This window comes from Danio rerio, chromosome 8 (assembly GCF_049306965.1).
Source record: "Danio rerio strain Tuebingen ecotype United States chromosome 8, GRCz12tu, whole genome shotgun sequence".
Classification (NCBI taxonomy): domain Eukaryota; kingdom Metazoa; phylum Chordata; class Actinopteri; order Cypriniformes; family Danionidae; genus Danio; species Danio rerio.
Window position 1 is genome coordinate 51,953,031 of NC_133183.1, and position 22,697 is coordinate 51,975,727.

General features: G+C 36.6%; 1 protein-coding gene across 22 annotated transcripts in view; it reads right to left on the bottom strand.

The window, feature by feature from the left end:
• The window catches only part of ncor2 (nuclear receptor corepressor 2), a 197,225-nt gene that overhangs the window by 151,356 nt on the left and 23,172 nt on the right, over positions 1-22,697 (bottom strand). For 3 of the 22 annotated variants that reach the window (XM_073909634.1, XM_073909631.1, XM_073909624.1), the window contains exon 2: positions 13,054-13,190. The exons of 17 other annotated variants lie outside the window; for them this stretch is intronic. The gene's annotated coding sequence lies outside the window, so the exon portion shown is untranslated. Of the gene's footprint in view, positions 1-6,906; positions 7,100-13,053; positions 13,191-22,697 lie in introns of all 22 variants that reach the window. 2 more of the 22 variants (XM_073909625.1, XM_073909623.1) reach the window with 2 other exon arrangements.

Below are 22,697 nucleotides of genomic sequence, written 5' to 3' on the forward strand. Positions count from 1 at the left end.
ACCTCCTAATGGTGTTGAAAGAGTCACATACTGTATTTATAAGGTACAATTCACCCTAAAATATCATTCTGTCTTCATATAATGTTCCTGCTGCAAAATCACACATGACGTGAGCTGACCTGAGCTGTTACTACAGAGGGCGGACTTTGATAGACGCGCGCGTATGGCAAGCCGTTTTAGCATTTAAACCTTTGTTCTGACTATCCATAAATATATTTTGAGATATCTCTAATTATATTTTGACTAGTCATAATTATAATTCGACTAGTCAGAATGACAATTAGAGATATCTGCAATTACAACTGTACTAGTACGAAATCAGATTGGAGATATCTGCAAATATATTATAACTAGTCATATTCCTCTATTGACTTCCATTGAAAAATATTTGCGGATATCTCTAAATGAGTTGACTAGTCACAATTGTAATTGGAGATATATCTAAATGAATTTAATTAAATATGAATTAAATACCTGGAAATGTGGATTATTTTTTTTTTTGCACACACAAAAAACGCAAGTGACCAAGCAAAGCCTTAAGCTCTTACTGTTAAATTCAATTGAATAGAAAGCTTGTTTTTTTTGCACCTTTACTTAAATTGTTCCTTAATTTTGTCTCTGTCATTTCAATAATATTTTAAAGAAGTTTTTTAATTGTTTTATTTTCCAGAGACAGGCCTGTTTAATTTATTTTCTTAAAGAAGGTTCAATTTAACAAGTTGAAAAAAAAAATACATAAAAAATAGTTTACTTGTTAAAATTTGCATCTCAGTTTAATTTTCAATTTTTATTCCAAATATCGTAAAATATTTCGAATCGTGAACATTATATCGTGATACACATCGTATCGTGAGCTGAGTGTATCGTTACACCCCTAGTAACCATGTTTTCTAATAAATTAGGACATCACTTATGGCAACTTTAATGTAAAATAGTTTGGTTTATTTATCTTTGGCTAACAGCTCTCAATGATATTTAGTTTTTGGCCCTTTATACAAAAAGGTTTGGCCACTCCTGATTTAAATAAACAAATATTTGAATCCTCTCCTTTTATAAGCTTATATATTTGCATTTCTTAAAAGCATAAATGTTCGTCGTAAGTTGATACAATGATCTTGTGCAACATTTGTAGCATCCACTCATTTTAATTATCCAAAGGTTACTTGACTAAGAATTACTTTCATTATCACCCTAACAGCACACAGCCTTTGTACCTTGAACATCAGTCCTCTATCTGCAGCCTGTTTCACAACAGGGATTACAATGGGATGACATTCCAAGCACTTTCGTTTTATCTGGCTGTCCTTGATAGAAGATAGTTTAAAAGAAAAGAAAAAAGCTCTTTACACTTTGTGGCTTTAGATAACACTACCACACTAACAAACAACAAATACAAACACACACTTCCTCGAATGGGTTTCCCCCTTTTGTTTACGGTGTCATTAGCCCTCCTGCTCAACACAGCATACAAACCACTGGCATCTCTAGGGGCCCAACAGTCTCTTTTCCATAGACACACACACACACAAATTACCATATGAGAGAAGTCGGTCTATAAAAGATGAACAGTAGTGTGTCTTTTCTTTACATTACAACATAAAACAAGGTCATCAAGTGTTGCCAAATACACTGACTTTAAAACAAGAAGTCAGGTCCTCCGTTCTAAACCCCTGTAGCTCTTTTACTAGACAAAAAGAGGCACACTACAGTCCTCTTCCCTTCCTGTCTGTCACTGAATGATTTACATGGAAAGAGCAGATCGCTGGGCCGTGTTTTACTGTGCTGGGTGTGTGTGTGTGTGTGTGTGTGTGTGTGTGTGTGTGTGTGTGTGTGTGTGTGTGTGTGTGTGTCAGGGAGGAGATTCAATCGTCCAGGAATGTTTGGAGCTCTGAAGAGGAACAAAAACTCTTTGTCATCCATCCTGAAGGCACATTGCACACTCACACATGCCCATGAACACTCATGCTGTGTCAAATGAAATCACACACAACTCGCAGCAAACACAAGTTTAATCCAACAATGACCGACACAGGCAACAAAGTCTGGATTATTTTCAACTTTGTGTCTGAATGGAATGTGCTGTTAATATTAAATTGTCACTCAGTGCATAAAAACACAACAGATACACGGGTGTTCAAAAGTTTGGGCTCAAAAAGGTTGCTTTTAAAGGTCCCATGAAGATAAAATAACATATTTTTAGATGTTAGTATCCATATTATTGGTTTTTAGGATACCTATAAGTTTGTGCGCCCCAAAACAATGACAAAATTTGCATTTAGAAGATATAAAACTGATATGAACTTGATATAAAGTTTGTAGTTTGTCACTTCCACCCAAATGGATCAACTTTAATCATGTCAACTCACACTACAGTTTTTCATCACATTATAACCAATCAAATGCTCTCTAGTGTCTGACATGCCCCGCCCCCTTCAAGATGCTTCTCATTTGCATTTCATTTGATGCTCTTGAGCTCAACCACTCTCACTAGCAGAGCTGTGATAAAGCAAAACACTATTGGCTGTTTTTTTTTTAAGGGGAGGAGCTAGAGCTGGGGTAATAAACGATATAATATCGAATCGCAAGAAATCTTATGTCAATAACAATGGTAAGTGCTGGACGTTTTTACTCTATATTGACCTAAGAGACAATCACGGAGCAGAAATGTGCAACAATGGGAGTCTAAAAGTGTGTTGATATTAGAGATATATTGATTTATCAGTCAGAGAAAACTTATCGGTAGAAAAATATGTTATACCATTTAATGGACCTCCTAATTTTGTGGCTCAAGTCATTGTTGGGTTACTCTTTTAAATCTGGAAGCATTAAAAACTTATATCAAAATATATATCCTTATCATTCAATATGGAAAAAAATTATCAAGATTGCATTTTTGCCGTATCTCCCAGCCCTAGGAGGAGCTACCCTCTCTTCATGTTTTGGTTGAGATTAGGGCTGCACAGAATTGAAAAAAATTTAACATTGTGATATTTTTTTGTATCTAATATATATTGCAATATAATGTATATTTCACCAGATAAATGCACTTAAAAAGTCATAACTTGGGATGATTTTGTAGGTTAGTTAAATATAAATATAGATTTATGTAATTTATTATATACAGTGCATAAACTGCAGTCATAAATAAACACAACTGAGCAGATAATAAAATGAAATAAGCCGTGCTTTATGGTTTTCTAGAGAGAGCAGCAGTAAGTAGGTTGAATAACTAAGTGTAAAATAGCTTTGTATGATCCTCACCATAGAAATGATTAAATAAAATGAATCTTTATTAAACATCTTGATGCACTTCTAAAATGCTTTAAACATTCTTTAAATGTTCTCACAGCCACAGGCCTTAAAAACACATGCAGGTGATAAACTTTCACTCTATTATGGTTTAGTTCTGCAGTGTCACCACAAATATTGTGTGTTCTGACCTGTAGTTTCTGGTCATCTATAATCCTAACTCAACTTTGCATATCTTGTGATGTGACTTTTGCGGACGCACACATTGTGATCTCGATGCTCAAACAATATATTGTGTAGCTGTAGTTGACATTAAGTCAAACATTGAATAATTTCACAGGATCTATAAAAGAATTCTCTTATGTTTACCAAGGCTATATATATTTAATCAAAACCTTATTTATTTTAAACAGGAAACCATATGTTAATAATATAAATCTTTTATTGAGCGCAATATAAAATTTTACAAAAACCTGAACGATGGCAAATGTGAAAAGACAAATAATTCAAAAGAGAATTTTCAGCATTGTTTTAGACATGATATTGACTATTGAAAAGTGTCTCAGAGTAAGATTACAAGACAAAAGATTATATTTGCTGATGTATATACGACTTGATAGAGCTTCTTTTTCCTTTGCAACAGATTTTTCTGATACTCAGTTAAATTTACAGGTAACAGTGCTGTAGTTATAATCATTTTAAAACAACATATTGATATGAAAGATGACACATACAGTTAATAAGATTACAAAATAAAACATTATTTAAAAAAAAACTAATATATTTTTGGGATTCCAGAAATATCCTAAATAAGCTTATTCAATTAAGTAAGAAGAGCTAATAGAGGAGATAAATATAATGCTTTAAAACAAATTGAATTTACAGGGAAAAAATAACACATTACTGCCGACAGTCAAAATATATATAAAAAGCAGAACTGTGAAGTTCATAGCTTCACACTTGCACATGTTCTTTTGCAACATATTTTAATTGAGTCATTAAAACTGGAACTTCTCCTTGAGGTTGAGAAACTTCTGCATTACTAACATTTTGTGTGGATTTTTACATTTACAGATCTCTTTATGGCATCCTTGACAAGAAAAGAAGATGTATTTTGTATCTGATGCAAAGTCTCACAAGCACACCAAAGTGGTCATTGGGGCTGCAAAATATATCGTTTCAGCATCAATATCGCATTGTGATTCTTCGTAACAGTCACATCACAGAATAGAGTTTGTATAATAATGTATCATTTGTAGGGATGTAATGACTCACTATGAGCCAGTAGAAAATCTATTCAAATATGTGACAATTCAAATTGGTATAAATGTTAAATGAATCGCGATGCATTTTTTTTTTTAATAGAGGGGGCACTGTGACTAAAGGCCTGCACAGCAGCAAATACTGCAAAAAGACTTTTACTTACACTACCAACACATATGATTCACATAAATCATCATCAGCACAGTGGTAAACTACTGCCACAGATGTCTATATGAAAAAACCTATTAATAAGCCAATCTACGCCAACTGGAGGATTTGCAGCTCCAACCAGTGCTACGGCGATCCCACAGTGCATCAGTGCTTTCATATCGAAAGTGTGAAGAGGTTTTTCAGACTAAAAATTTGTTGTTACAGAAGCAGATATTAGATTATTTTTACCCTCTTCTTTTCAAATGAGTTTATGCATATTTCCATAATTTGCTTATTATCATTAGATTACAAAACAAGATTATCTCCTCATAAGTGCATCACACTGATACTAATTACAAGTAATATTAATTATTCAACTCCTGTCTATCCTACTTTATCATTAGTAATTTTAGAATCTGCTTTTATGCCAGTGGCCGGTCCCCTGGAGCAGAGGACCTATTGAACACCTCTGTACACCTCTGGTTTGGGAAAGGCTTACCAATCTTCACACCAGCCATCTCAAACCCCAGTGAAAGAGCTTTTTCATCAGCAGGGGACATTGTAAATGTGCAAAGACCACAGCTTATGCCAGAAAATATGCTGATATTTCTTTTAAAAATGTAAAGTCCCAGCACAGTCAGTTTTAGTTTGTTTACATTAAAGTTTAGTTTGCATTGTATTTTTCAGAATAGCAGTTTAGTTATGGCAGCAAACATATTATTTTGCAAAAAAATGTGCACCATTTAAGAAAAAAAGAAAGGGCTCTTCCCCTAAATTTGTTTCAAATAATTTTGTTTAAAGCACTTCATGAGATTCTAAATCATGAGATTAGTATCGTGAATCATATCGAATCGTGAGTCCGTCTTTCGGATGAGACGTTAAACCGAGGTCCCGACTCTCTGTGGTCGTTAAAAATCCCAGGATGTCCTTCGAAAGAGAGTAGGGGTTTAACCCCGACATCCTGGCCAAATCAGCCCACTGGCCTCTGTCCATCATGGCCTCCTAACCCTCCCCATATCATGATTGGCATATCATCACTCTGTCTCCTCTCCACCAATCAGCTGGTGTGTGGTGTGCGGTCTGGCGCAAAATGGCTGCCGTCGCGTCATCCAGGTGGATGCTGCACACTGGTGGTGAATGAGGAGATTCCCCCCCCCATTGTGTAAAGCGCTTTGAGTGCCCAGAAAAGCGCTATATAAATGTAACGAATTATTATTATTATTATTATCAAGTGGATTGTTACATCCCTAATCATTTGCATCTGTTTTTGATGCCTAGGATTCTATAATGATTTTTGAAACCATTCAGACATGATAAATTGTACCATTCGTGACCTTAACTACAATTATTTGAATAAAATGTTTTTATTTTTATCATTCATGTACTGTATTTGAATACTGTTAGACTGTTAGAAATGATAAGACACTTTATTTCAATTGTATCTTTTTCTTGATTGTGTTTATAAATTGTTATGCATTGAAATACTCACAGCACATATGTAAATACAGAAATGCACTGCAAACAGCACAGACCACAATGAAAATGTGTCGGGAGATCCCAACAATTGTATAGATTGTTTATTAGATTTTATGGAGATGCTTTCCCACTGCAGAATCAGCCCAATAAATGTAACATTATAAATTATATATTTTTTTAAAATAGTTACTAAGTCATCTAGAGAAATTTGATTATATTGCAATATATAACGCAAAAGAAAAAAATATTGCAATGTTGGATTTTTCCAGTATCCTGCAGCTGTAGTGCTCTTCTTAACAAACTAGCCCAGCATTTTACTATGGGCTTAATCGCTGGCTTCACCGACCAGCCTCTTCAAAATGAGTCCCAGAGAATGAAGATTTATTTCAAAAGGAAGACATTGGGTGTGAAACCCACACGTGTCGGCTTTGGCTGATCTACTGGCACAGTGTGAACTGTGCAAATCTGGAAACAAACTTACCACTGTTCTCTGGCATCATCGAGCTTTGTGAACGAAAAACCACAACTGCTACGACAGGGAAAGTGAAAGACAAGAAATAAAAAAAGGAAGGGAGAAAAGAGTAGAAGCAGTAAAAGACCTGGAAACTGCTCCTGTGGAATGAGAACCAAGAGATATCGCTCTCTATAAGAGAGAGAGAGAAAGACTAGGCCTTCAGACAGAAGGGGAAACACATGCCCTGGCACAGATACAGACACCCACAGGCAAGCTCATGGCTGCCTGCCAACAGCACGAATGAACTCACTTACCCCTCTCTCCCTCTCTCTCTCTTCTTTTCTTTCCTTCTTCCCTCTTTCAATCACAGCGCTCACTCAATCCCAACTCTTTCTTCTCCCCTTCTAGGAGTGGCTGGCTTTTTGTGTGATCTCTCTCCCTTTCTTTTCCTCCGCCTGGCTCTTGCGTTACATCTCTCTTCCTACCTTTTTCCAGTCCCTCGTCCTGCTGATAAACATGCACACACAGCTTGAAAGAACTGGAAAGAACCAGAGCTAACTGCCTACAATTAACCACTGTGTAGCTCTATCTCTCACGTGCATTTTAGGCTTCTGACATCTCGTCTGTTACTGACTCTTACAAAAGCGGAGCCCCGGTTTCTCCTGTGGGTCATGATGGATGTAATAAACGTAAGGCCTGTAGGAAAGGCATTAGCTGATGAGCCGCGATCAGGTCCCTCCTGCTGGCCCAGTAATGTCAGAGACAGCATGAGGTTGTGTGTGTGTGTGTGTGTATGTGCGCGCGTTCCCATCCATCTGCATCATTCATCTATCCCAAGACATCTCCCATAATCCCACGGCACAAAAATGCCACTTCAATCAGCGGTGTCATTATCGCCTCTAATTTCCCACCTTCAGCATTTAAGCCTGAATGTTCAGTCTGGCTTTTAGTTTGAATCTGACACTCTCTGTGAAGCATGTTGTGTATTAATTAGCGCACCCCATTTAGACTGTGGAAATGTTGTCAATCTAATTTCTATCCACTGCAGACAGACGGTATATCATGGTGGTGGAAAGGGAACGTCTTGTAGCAAAAAGCGCACAGCTCGTCCTTCACATTCTGCCTAGAGGGATCAGCCTTTTTCCAAAATCCAGCAACTCATCGCATATTATCAATTTTTATCAACTTTTCAATTCTGGAATGAAAGATATTGTTTTGAATGAGGAACAGCTAAATCCAGTAGTTGAATAATGTCACAGAATGAGGACAGTCAACAAATTTTGTTTTCTTAACGTTTTAATAGGGCACCTGTTTTACCCCTTTATCGAGATTTTAGATAAATATCTCCAGAATGTGTCTGTAAAGTTTCATCTCAATATACCCATCAGTTTATTTATTATACCTTTCAGAATATTGGAATTTTCTGCTCTAAATGCAATGTAGCTTTTTTGTTGCCTGTGCCTTTAAAGCTGGCTCACCCGCCCACCGTTCCCACATGTCTATGTGCTTCAATCTCAGCCTCGCCTGCGTCAGATAAACAGCACAGTGACAGACATGAAGCAAGCAGATTGAACGTAATGTTTGTAAGAAATACTACAGTAAGAACTTTCCCAATGATTATTTGATGTATTTGTTGTGGAGTTAAATTCAAGCCTTACTGCAACGATGAGTCACACAACTCACAATGTTGTTACAAAGTTCACGCACACATACAGTAGACACACAAACAGCACACGCTTTAACTTTGCACTGTTTTTGCATGGCACTTTTGACAGGATATATGTTAATACCCACTGCACTGCACGGACATCCATTATGTTAATGTACAAAATAAACCTGATTTAATGTCCACAAACCAGGATTGAAGTGTAATAAAGTAAAGCTAAAGTAAATTGCTTTATTTCATTAACATGCACTGTTTTAAAATAGTTTTAAACTTGTAAAACTCATCCTTAAATCGCATTTGATAATGACTGATGATCACAGATAGCTGAACAGATCTTTTAATCCCAGTTAATTTACGCATGTCCTGTCTTTTTGATACGATTATACACGTTACGGAAACATGTTATTACATGACTGTCAATCAATTCGGACTAAATATATCACATTGCGGTGGGCCTTGAAATGGAAAGGATTTGGATCCTATTTTAATTTCAGGAAATTTAAAATAGTGACTTATGGTCTTTATATCACCCCGATATGACTGTGGACACTACACACAGTTCTGTTCAAACAGCTTACCAAAGATGATTATCATCATAGGTGCCCTTTACATAGCACAAAGCATCACTAAAAGGATCCTTTTGAAAGCCATCTAAAAAGCCAAGATTTACTACATCAGTTTCAGTTGTAATTTTATTGGCTTATTTTCAGCATCATTGTAAAATAAAATTATTTTAAATAAACATTGGATCATTTGATTTTCACAGAGCAGAAAGCATGAACAATTGCAAAACTCTGTCATAAAACAGAATTGGATTCATTAATTTCACAGATTTAGGCACATTTTAGATTAATAAAAATCAAAAGAACTGTACACCAAATCTAATTATGATTTGGGCATGATTAAACCAAAAAAAAAAAAAAAAATTAGGTCTGCATGTTCCACATGGCTGTGTGAATGAACGCAGCTGTTTTGTTTACTACACCATACTGTAGGAGGCGTGAAGCTTCTCAGAAGCTTTTTTTTTTCGCTAATTTATAACTAATTTATATAATTTCATCCGTCTAGAGCTACTCTTACTTCACCCGCATTTTCATTTCATGGGAAAAAAATTTATTACATGAGTCATGGAGAAAACAAAGATCAGTAAGAAACAAAAAGTGTAAGAAAAAGTAACAAAAATATTACTAATGTACAACAGAAAAATGTGTTTTTTTAAAGCATACAAATCCTTTATTTTTTTTTAAATGAAGATACTTAAGTTCAATGATTTAGTTAAATTTAAAACAGGATAATTTATGTTTTTAGCATATAAAAATATATTACTTGTGAAATCCATACAGTTTTTTTTTGAAGAAAGACAAGGAGAATATAATCTGAGAGAAGAACAAAATCTTGGAAGGTTGAAAACAAGGACAACTTTAAAAAAGTTTGTGTATTTGACTGTATGTGATGTGAAATTATGGAACAGACTAGAACAGATTCACAAACAATGTCAGGATGTTAAACAATTTAAACAGTTGTTTGAATATATATTAAAGGAATATCCTGATTAATAGAGTTGGGAAACAAATAAAATAAGAAACGCAAGATTAAATTCAATTAATGGTTGTTTGCAATACTATGTTTTTATGGGACTATGTTATCAAACTTAAATGTACAAATGGAATCAAACTTATAATATGTCAAAAGGATAAAATATGTCTCAGGAAAAAAAATAATAATAAAAAAAGAGAAAAGTAAAAGAAGAAATAACTTGAAGTAATAGATAAATAATGTGTGTGGAAATGGGGTGGGGAAAATAAGCTTGTGCTTCATCCGCTCCATTTGAACCATTTTGAAATGTATTTTGTTTACAGAATTGTTTTTGTATGATTTTTCTGTTCGAAATAAATAAATCAAAATCCAATCAACTGAAAGAAAAATATTTAAAAAATCGTAACGATTAAATTAATTTGTTCATCCATTTGGTCTTCAATGTTTTTATTAATAATAAAACAACCTTTGAGAAAGTGACATATCATTTCAAAAGTGTTTACAAAAAAGATTATCAGCTAAACTAGTAATTAAACACAAATCCTAACTCAAATCTTTAACAGTAGAATATAGAAACGCATTTATGATGGTTAAAAAAGGGTTTGATTTTCTGAAAGAAGCATTTGCAATCTTTGTTTTTATATCAACAAGCAATATTTGTGTCCAATCTAAATGAAAGATGTTTATGGTCACATTTATATACACAGTGTAGGAGGAATGACAGTAGACAGCTGTAAGGATGCACCTTCTCCTGCATCTGAGCTCATAAACAAAGCTTTTAATATCACTACTGCTTACATGTACTCAGTGACCTCAGAGGTTATTGTGCTCCACTCAGCCTGCTGTGTAAAAACCTGTGTGTGTGTGTGTGTGTGTGTGTGTGTGTGTGTGTGTGTGTGTGTGTGTGTCAGACAAGACAGACTGTATTTCCCCTTTTCAGTGCCTCTTTTCTGTTCTCTCATCTGTACCACCCCCCCTCTCTCTCCTTTCCTCCCTCGTTCCCCTCTCATCTGACCTCTCCATTGTTCTTTCGGCTAGTGGCCCCTGTAGGTTATTTGGGGTCATGGTCCAGGGCAGCTGTCTGACCTCTGTGACGGGCTGTGAATAAAAACACCCTCCCCCCTCCGGCACAGTTAAAACTCTATACTGTCTGCATTCCCGTGCCAATTTGATCCATATTAACAGATCTGGCCTCGAGTCAAAAGTCTACAGCTCTGCTTACAATTACATTCAGAGCGACGGGTGCTTCATATTCACCTTTAAATACCATCATCAGCCATCTGCCTTCCAACACTGCTGATAAACTGCTCCATAATTCATCCTTAAAGGGGATAGCTTGGCCAAAAATGTAAATGTGTCATTTTATTACCCTTACACTAAGAAGCAGGCAACTTTTTTATCCTTTAGCAGAATACAAAACTAATATATGAAGATCTTGAATATAATTCAGGTTTTGCATATTGTTAAAAATTTTGTCAAAACAGAAAACAAAACAATAATACTCAACATTTTAAATTACCTGAGGGTGAGAAAATTAACAGCAAATTTTTATTTTTTTTTTTTTTGCCAAACTAATTATTTTCAAAATGTTTCTGATTGTATAACAAATAAAAAAGAGAAATTAAATAAAGTAAAAAAAAAATAACATAAAATATTAAATAAAATAATGATTTGTTGGGTTGCAGCTGGAAGGGCATCCGCTGTGTAATACATATGCTGGATATGTTGGCGGTTCATTCCACTGTTGAGACCCCTAACTAATAAAGGGACTAAGAAAATTAATGAATGACTAAAAGAACGGAAGAATGATAAAAAAAAAATTAAATACAAAAAAATATATAATGTAACTGAGGTCAGCTAGTGAAGTGCTTTGCAGGGAAACCTCACTCCTGTGGTGTTTAGCCTCCGTATTACAGCAACAGACTTCAATGCAAAAGAATCGCCAGTTTGATCCCAGCTCAGCACGAGTTGGGTGCAGTAGAATCAGTCGGTTACACCCGGGGGCTCGTCCGAGGTTTAGGGGAGTGAATGTAATAGAGGCCAGCTAGCGAAATCCTATGCAGGTAAACCTCGCTCCACTGACCTCTAAAGCAGACACAACGCGCACATGACATTTGGAAGTATCCCACACCAGACGCACACATTCGCATGTTATTTAAATGAAACTATTAAAACGGCGCTCTGTGGCATAGCAGAAATATGAACAGTGTCCTGAGTCGTAGCTGTGCACCGTGGACTGTTTAGAATTCTAAAATGCATGGCGCTGCATGGTGCGTCTGGTGTACGTCCTCCTGAAGGATGATCCAGCTTGAGGCCATAGCCTTTAGCCTTTTGATAGAGCAACTGACTCCCATGCAAATAATGGCCAGTTCGATCTCTGCTCAGCACGAGTTGGGAGCAGTAGGACCGGTGGGTTACGAGCAGAGGCTCATCCGGGATGGGCGTGAGGTTTAGGGGGTTGAGTGTAACAGAGGCCAGGTAACGAAGTGCTATGCAGGCAAAAGATGCTAGAGGCCATGGTCTTTAGCCTCCTTGTTAGAGTAACCGACTCCCATTTAAAGAATCACTGGTTCAATCCCAGCTCAGCGTGGGTTGGGTGCATTGGAAATTTAAAAAAATATATATATATTTTTTTTTTTTGTGCCACTACGCTGTTCACAGTGACCAGAGTTCGATTTCCGGCTAAAAGTACTTTATCGATACTTCCACTTTCTCAGCTCTTCACACATTCTTGTCCCTTTACAAGTGAAAAAGCCTTAAAAATTATTATACTTATAATAAATTTGATAAAATAAAATACAAAAGACAAATAAAATTTGGCTAACATTTAGTCCAATTTTTAAAAGCTACATATCAAAACCATGGGAAATACCCCCACTCACTACTGTTTACATTAACGGCCCTCTGGCTTACAACCCGACGTCCTGACATAGGATTTCCACCCTGCTTTCAAACATAGTACCCATCCTACCTCTCAAAACACATACACAAGCATAAACCCAACCCCCACCCGCCTGTATGTCAACACATAGACCATTTTCAGCACTCGTCTTCTGAGAAAAACCAACACGACCGCACAGAAGATCCCCAAACAGCATGTGATCCAGAGTGTAAACAAATCCTCTAAAACATGCCTACAAAAGGACATCGGTTATACACGCTCATAAGTTAAATGCATATAGAGGCCCACATACAATCCTTCTAAAAAGCACATACACGGAAGCATTTGTGTTGCATAACAGCTGAGTGAATGACTTACCAATAATGTGCAGGATAATCTACACTAATCCTCTCTGCCTGCATCACTCATGAGAAGTGTCTTTCTGTGTGAGAGAGCAATCCCACGTCTGTTTTGATCAAGGTCACATGGTCAACCCACAAGGTGTTTCCACAGATCTGTAATGGTAGCGTCGAGAGTACACAACAGAAGTAACAGGATGTAGATACTAGGATTCTGGATAAAATGAGAATTACTAATAATATTACTTATTATGAAAATTGTTGTTTTGTTTTTTTAGCATAGAATCAAGATGATGATTTTCTCTAAACAATAACAACAACAATATTAGACCTATGTGTAGCTCTACAGTTGGTTAAAATGCAAAATTTTGTTTACTTAAATAGACTTTAAATTCAAATAGACTTTCAATTTGTCCTGGTCGTTTATGCACAGTGGATGACATCAGAATACAACTATTCATAATTCTTAAGTTGAATTATTATGTTTGATACATATGCAGCAATCTGTCATTGACAACATTATTAGACCATTTTTTCACTGGTAAAATCAGACTTTTGTCATTATCAGTTTCTCTCTTGCATTACATTCAACATTATAAAGGTTGGAGCAGTTATACTGACACTTAAAATATCAAATCATAAATCTAAAATATGATATGATCATTAAATTATGTACGAGCTTTCAGTTTCACTTTCACTGTGGAGCGTGGCTTGTGGATTCAGTCACTTTGAGAAAAAAAAATACATGCACATCATAATTACTACTAGGGCTGTATGATTAATTGAAATCAAATCGCAGTTGCAAATTGAAACGTTGCGATTAACTAATATTAATCTAAAACTAAAATGAATACTAACTGTATTATTTAATTTTTCCCGCCCAGAGCAAATGTGTGACTGCCGGCTGTGTATTACAGTCTTACTAGCCAGTTGAGTGAGCACACTTTCGTTCTGTCCAATCGGAATTGCGCAACCGAACAACCACCACAATTAAAAAAAATAAAATAAAAAAAAACAGGCAAGCGCTGACATGTAAGATTATGGCGTCTGTTGCTTCAGATGCATTAATAGACAAATTAATATCAAAGAAAATCAGCATTTGTAATATGGGAATATTTTGGTTTCAGTCACAGACACAAAACAAAAACAGGTAATTTGTAGGAGCTGTTGCAGAATTGTTGCCATGGCTTACAGAATATTGAGCTGAGGCTTGGCTATAAAATTAAATTGTTAATCAAATCCCAATTGCAATATGTCAAAAAAATATATAAATACATTTTTTAAAATAATAAAAATTAGATAATTAGATATTTTCGCCTAAATGGCACAGCCCTAATCATTACCCATGTTGCTCCAGGCTAAAGCCTTGTTTGTACTTCGACCCACGGCACATGCCTTGCGAGTTGCTATGCATTTATACTTCTGCGACCTGTTTCCAGTTTCTTTGCTGGTGTTTTGTTTTTTCTGAACACTACCTTAATGTACAAGTGGCTCAAACTCGTTCATTTTAAAGTGGAAAACGGCAGACGTGCAACAACTTTAATCATAAAGTAAACACAAAACTAAACTTTTCATCTGCAGCTCCTTCACAGGACTCAACACTTGTAAAAACTCACTTCAACAGGTTTGCGTTCCTCTCAGTAACCCCACACTTGTCAGCGCTACCAAATCGACCAATCACAAAGCTTGTGCTATGCATTGTTGCGAGGTGTGGTTACATTTTTTGAGAGGTGTGCATCAACATCGGCGACTGCCTCGTCCAGGGCAATGCATTCATGCGCAGGCTGCGCCAGAGCATACACGTGTGCTTGACGCTGAAGTATAAATCAGCCTTAGGAGTGAAACTATGGCCGTACTCACACTAGGTACAGTTGCCTCGAACCGGGCCAAAGCACGCTTGTCCCCCCTCCCGTCTCCCCCGACGGCCCGCGCTCACACCATATCGGGCCTCGGCACGCTTACGTCATCGCTGCTGCGCTGTTCAGAAGCGCTCTCTATGGCAAGCCTTTTTAGCATTTAAATCTTTGTTCTGACTCCATAAATATATTTAGAGATATCTCTAATTATATTTTGACTAGTCATAATTATAATTCGACTAGTCAGAATAACAATTAGAGATATCTACAATTGCAATTGTACTAGTACGAAATCAGATTGGAGATATCTGCAAATATATTATGACTAGTCATATTCCTCCATTGACTTCCATTGAAAAATATTTGCAGATATCTCTAAATGAGTTTTGACTAGTCACAATTGTAATTAGAGATATCTCTAACTGAGTTTTTACTAGTCATAATACATTTGGAGATGTCTTTAATTCGTAATATTTAGAGATATTTACAAATATATTTGAAGATATCTCTAATTAATTTACTAATAGTTGAATTACAGTTGTAGATATCTTGAATTGGATTTTTGACGAGTCAAAACTCAGAGATATCTGCAAATATTTTTCAATGGAAGTCAATGGAGGAATATGACTAGTCATAATATATTTGCAGATATCTCCAATCTGATTTCGTACTAGTACAATTGTAATTGCAGATATCTCTAATTGTCATTCTGACAAGTCGAATTATAATAATGACTTGTCAAAATATATAATTATATCTCTAAATATATTTATGGATAGTCAGAACAAGGTTTAAATGTTAAAACGGCTTGCCATACGCTCTCACTCAGCAGCACAGTGCAGATTTCTCTAGTTATATCCTTTCAGTCGTTTGTTATGCAGTGACATGCAGTCAAATATTTCGCCAAACAGTCCTTAGGGATGCGGGGACACACAGTCAGATATTTTACCGAACAGATCCGCCACTTTTGGCGCTCATAAACAATCAAAGCTCTCGTGCTGCAGGAATGAGGAGATCTGCTGAAGGCGCGCAGCTGGCGTGCAGTGAGGGGTTTGCGTCTTTAATAAACTACGGCAGTTTGCGATCACTGAACAGTAAGAATGATTAATAAATCCATATCAAACAGTCCCTTAAAAGTCACGTCTCACTTTCGGTTTCGGGCTTTGGCGCGTTTCGCGCTCACACACAAGCGTACCGCGCCAAAGCCCAAGTGTACCGCGCTCAGACACACCTCTTCCAACCGGGCCAGGGCCGGCCAAGTGAACCGTGCTTGAGCCCGATTCAGCGCACTCACACTTCTTAAACGATCCGGGAAACGGGCCTGGGCACGGTACGGATGGCATAGTGTGAGTAGGCCCTATCACTCTGTGCAAAGAACTGCACATTTTTTACAACTTTATTATTCAATTCAATTCAATTCAGCTTTATTTGTATAGCGCTTTTACAATGTAGATTGTGTCAAAGCAGCTTCACATAAATGGTCATAGTAACTGGATCATGGTAGTTCAGTTTTTAGTGTTTAAGTTCAGTTCAGTTTAGCTCAGTTCAGTGTGGTTTGAAATCATTACTGAGAGTTCTAACACTCAAGAGCAAATTCATCGTTGTGTAGCTTTACAGATCCTGAAAGGATCTGTATTATCTGTAATTTACATCCTAAACATATTCTGTTCACTAAAGTAGATTCCAAAACTTCATTATATGAACACAGAAAATACATTTATGGATAAATTAAACCTTAAAAATATAGTAAGCTGACTGCTGAGCAATGTATATGAAACAATGAGAAGACTTCTGATCTTACTATAAAATATAATTGTTTTATAATTGGCTGAATCGTAAAAATGCTCAATTAAGATCATATTGGGGGGTTCAATTCAAGGTCTTTTACCGATTAATCATGCAGTCCTAGTAAATACCCTAAAATACAGTCAGGCTAAATTTCCACAGATGTCTTGACCATGAGTGTTTTAAAGTAATGCACTAACGAAGAATACTTCATTTTTAGCACAATTTATTATTAAAATAAATAAAAGATAAACTATATGATCACCTGAGAGCAATGCCTTTGAACATCTTTTCTAAACTCAACCTAAGCCTTAAGAGGTAGCTCATCTTTTTCCAGTAATGTTTTCACATTAATCGGGCAACAGTTGGCCCCTGTGCTCATCTTATTCTAAAAGACAGTGATGACATGCAATAAAGCACCAAGAAGTCATAGTTTACAGTTATTATGCAAGAACTAAGGGGTACTTATAGACGAACCAGGGTTGTTACATAAACCTTTCATAAACTTCAAAAATGTAATAGATGTGCTAATATCAAGGGTGCTATGATTGCACTGTTCAGTTCGTATCACAGTTTTAGGGTCACGGTTTTGTCAAATAAAAAAAAAAATCTACAAGCAAAAGCACAAATGAATACAAAATAGTAATATAATTTAATATATTATAACAATACCACTGAAATAAACAGTTCTTTTAAATTTTTAGGTCTCTAACAATAGTTTTCAGGTACAGAAACTGAATAGTACTTTTAAACATAACACTGCATACTGCATATAAACTTCCCTTAATCAATGAAAGGTTAAACATTATTAAAGTTCCAGCAGCTATTCAGTTAAAAGAAGCAGGGGTTGAAATTGCAACTGTTTTGGATGCAAATGCGACCAAAATGTTAAATATATTTGGGAGCATGTGTGGAGTACATAAAATTGTATTTTTTACTGCAAAACGTACAATGCATGCACAAATTTAGAGAACATTCATGCAAGATGCATATTTACATCTAAAAAACAAACCTGAAATGCAGTGCTCAGTCATGGTCTAAAACAGTTTTCATGCCAACTTGCTACAGTAAAGAATAGCCTGCAATGTTCAAAGTTGAAACATGTTTTTTTACTTGGCACAACAAACCAGGCTCAGTTAGCTACGACCACTTCTTCTCTGGCCAAACTTCTTGTACAGAGCTGCAGTCTAGGTGCCGGAGGCTGGAGAAAGCTGGATGTCCATCGATTTACATTAAAAACACAACATATTTTTCCTGCTGTCTTTCACGTTCAGACAATGCACAGATGCAGCCCACTGAGGAAGTTAGACAGCACATCATTTCTCGAATGTTTATGTTTTAAGGCAATCTTTTGTGTGACATTGTATATTCAGAAGCAAGTTAATTTGCATGTTGTAGCCTGGCTTTCATTCACACATTTAAATGAGGGCACTTCACAGATATGGTGGGCGAGTTATCTTCTCTCCTTTAAGTTCGATGTTTAAATAGCAAAAGATTAAATTAATTTAGTTACAAAGATAGTAGCGTACAGTAAGTGCTTTGGACTCTGTTAAAAGCAGAGTACTAATGATGGGTAAATGACTTAATATAAGACACTTGGACTGAATTAGAAAGAGGGAAAGTTTACAAAGAGAGTTAACAGAGTATTTTACAACAACTTTAAGCTCGACTAAGCCAATTAAAATTAAGGACCTGAAGCATCCATGTTATGGCATGTATTTAATCCTCCAAAAGCCGATTATGAATTGACATGTACACATTGACTAAAAGATTTAAGTATGCACAAAACCAGGCTAGAACTGTGGATGTAAACAGACTGTCAGAATAAAAGAAAAACTCACTGAACCACAGGTTTCTACAACGGCACAACAAGTGTCTATAATAATGTGTCATGAATGTGAAAATGACTTTAAGGTCAGAGAAGAATGGTCTGACTGGTTCAAATGAAAGGTAACTAAAAATACCCATTCACTAAAACCAAAGTCTGCTGAAGACCATCTCCAAACACACTGAACCTTGAGGCAGATGAATACAGCAGCAGAGGAACCACACCAGGTGCCAGTCTTATCAGACAACAACAGCAAACTGAGGCTACAATTCATAGGCTCAACAAAACTGAAGAAAAAAAAAAAAACAGAGTGAAAAAGGTTGACTTAGAGTGATAAATCTATTTTATTGATTAACTTGAATGTGTAGTTTACATCGATTAGTTTGAATGAAAATGGGCTTTCACTCTAACACATTGAATGCTCGCCTCTGGGCTCCTGTAGTTCCATACACATTGCCATAATACACACAAACAACATGACGGAGAGCAGAAGAGAACTCAGAGAATTGTTGTGCTCTATGAAATGCAAAAGAATAGGGCAGCACAAGTACACCTGCCAAAAAAACAGCATCATTTAGAGCTATCACATCTTACGAATTCACTGTGAGAAGCGCATTTGAACCTGCTGACCTTGTATTTCTCAGAAGCACAGAAGTAATGGACAACTTGATCCGGTGTTGTTAATAAACAAGACGTGCATATGGAAGGAACTGTCCCCAATCTGATGTTGGAATTTAACATTGCTGTTTTCGGGTAAATTACTAAATCCAGCCCCAAAGATGTTCGTAACAAAGGTTTTGTAAATATCAACACTGTGACAAAACTCGCCCAGTGCACTAGTAATCTACAAGATGCGTTGGTCTGATGCAAATAAAAGTAATAAATCAAACTCACTAGCCTAGCGTGAGTAATTTATAAGAACTGAAACCTAATACATGTTCATGTTAAAATGAACAGTAAGCTACAAAATAATGGGGAAAATAAATAATCTCTTTAACAATCATGCGTTCACTTTCACTATATGTTTTTAAAAATGGTTCAACTGATATTATTATGATTATTATTATAAAAGTCTTGTTTGCAATTGTAAATAAATCTTGCTAAATTTGATCTCTGAATGACAGCAAGGCTCTTGAGGAAAAGTTTTTTTTTTTTACGTTTTCTATATCTTAAAAATATATTAATAAGCTTCAACTCAAAGCATTTTTTATTTTTTGGGGAAAAAACACAAAAAATTTTCTGCTGCAACAATTGAATGCTGGGTCAGAATTTAGTGTAAACAACATGCAAGCATGAATTCATCTTTACTTGTCTCCATGATTTTTTCAGCACAGTCTGCTATTTAGTACCAGGTACTTAGTAACATGACTCAGTAGACTGATTTCACACGGCCACTATTTTAAAAGCGAAATCGAGGCTGCAGTGAAAAGAAACCTGGACGTATCGCCTGGAATCACACAGGAACGTTGTGTACTGGGCTGTTTATCTTATCAGTGAAGAGAAAGTGACACAGATTTATCATTTCACTGCTTTCCAAGTGACCCAAAGGTCTGTACTGAATGGATAGTGAAAATACAAAGGGATATCGGACCTCACTGTCACCTAGGTTAAGGGAAAATGGCACTGGTTAGCTAACCTTTTCTTTCCTGAACACATATTTTAGATGTCATTTATTAATGAACTGATTCTTTCACTATATTAGACTCGTCACAACACTGAATTCTGGTACTGAAATAGATTTTTTTTTTTATTCCTGCTAACATTTAAGCATTTTAACGTACTCACTTTTAACGGCACCTGAATGTTAGCAAGAAAATTAAAAAAACAGTACAGGGACAAAAAAATATTACAGACAACACGAGGATGTGCTACAGAGGACTGCATTGTTTTATTGCTCACCGGGTTACATAGGCTGAAGCAGGGAAGCGTCCCCATGGTGTTTAACGTTACCTGGTGTCATGAACTGAAGCCTAGGAGGACACTTAAGCGCATTACTGTTAAAGAGATTGAGGTATTGTTTGATGCCTAATATGCTTTTAATTGCTTAAATTAAACTTAACTGAATGATATTAAAGTGATGTTTACACCATATCTGCATTTTAAAACGAAGCAACAGCTGGAGGTTTGTAGCACACAGTAGGATTGGGCGATGTCGACGTGTATTGACGCTGTGACACATTACCTGATAGATTCAAAAGATAGAAGAGTCGTTAAATAGAGACAAGATTAATGAAATATCACATTTAACAACTATGCTGAGATGCGATCCAGCGGTGCATCCTTGATAGACTGTCTGCGCACTGCTCTCTGGGGTTTTGTGCTCAAAGCACCCTCTGACTGCTGGAGCTCAGACGGCACATACCCTGCAGCGCTTGACTGTGTGTTTGTGTTTGTGTGTGTGTGTGTGTGTGTGTGTATGTAGTGTGTGTGTGGTCTTGTGTTTTCAGCGATATGGTGTGGAAGGAGGGCTTTTCAAAAATGCTATGTGAAACGCCAGTGTAGATTTGGATCGTAATTGTTCTAAAATGGCATTTTCAAACTAAGACATGTTAGTGTAAACGAAGCCGTGTGTATTTTTTGCAAGCGGGTTGCTGCTGCGACAGGGGCAAGACAGAGGATCACGATACCGGCTCACTATCGTGATGGCATCGTCCATCAACCCAGCCCTAATCCACAGCATGTTGTTGCATGTTGTTGTTGTTGTTTACAGCGCTGGTCCTCTACTTCCAGGTTTCTTCCCACCTCAGCCTCGCTTTCATTTTTTAAAATGGCGGCCACGTAAAATAAGCGTATAGAGCAGTTTTGAGACATAATGAAATAGAATACTTATGTCAATATAAACCAAAACTTTTGATGAATTTCTAATAAAGAATTAAAAGCTCTGTGTCCAAAATAAAAACAGGACCAACCCGGTACAACCAATGCATATCTACAGGCTGTTTATGAATATATAAACACGCTTAAGAAAATGATATGTTGTATACGTTAATGTGATTAAAATCTTCCGAGCTACAATAAATGCAAACACGTAAACATTTCTGGATGAATGCTCTCAAGCATCAAATAAAAACAACCTACATAAACAGATTAAGATGCAGATTAAAATCTGCTAAACACAAACAAACACAGCCCCGCACACATCACAATACTCCCTCCCACAGGATGAATGAGCGTTGCATCAGGTGTGTGTTTGTATGTGGCTGATAAACATCTCCAGCCGTTTCCTCTCACCAAAACAAACCCACACACACACACACACACACACACACACACACACACACACACACACACACACACACACACACACACACACACACACACACACACACACACACACACACACACAAACACAAACACAAACACAAACACACACACACAAACACACACACACACACACACACACAGTTAGCAGGGGAACACCAGTAGTCTCTCTCCTAGCACTTCAAGCCCCAAACACACTCCCGCTGGCTGTCGGCGGAGCTACCCTTTGTCTGCCAAAGCTGCTTCAGACAGCCATTTTTCAGCAGCAGCCGAGCAGAAAATGAGATTCCACCATCAATAACCTGCAAGCCTCTTCTTAGCAGCTTGGAATTTCCTTCTGAGCCAAGCGCTCATATCCTCCACAGTCTGGAGAGAGAGAGAGATGTCACACTTGAGGATTTTACAGTAAAGCTATGAATGGATATTCGAGTGAGACTGGGGAGAGGGGTCTTTAGAATTGGGAAAGTCTCAATTCTCTAAACGCTTTTGTCTCCAAGCCTCACTTCTTTTGTGGAAAAAATAAAAACCAATGGTGATGGTTGCTGAGGATGACTCTTTATATTACACTTACATTTACATTACATTACATTACATTACATAACTCCACCTCTGCATTGATGACATCTGATCAAGTGCACTTGCTGCTTTTTTTTTTTTTAGGGTAACTGAAATATGAACAGTCATCAGTCAGAAATCTCTAAAGACTCTTCATATCTCTCGAGATTTTCAAATGGTTTTGCTTTTTCCCCTTAAAGCCCTTATGCAAAATATGGATTTCTTAGTATAAAAACTCTCAAACAGAAATAGGAAAAACTATTTAAACTTAGCTTTTTACTTGGCTTTGCAGCTGACGGCCTACACAGAGAGAAACTTTAAATAATTAATTCTTTAATGAATGACTCAGAAAAATGTTACTATATACTTGGAGGACAA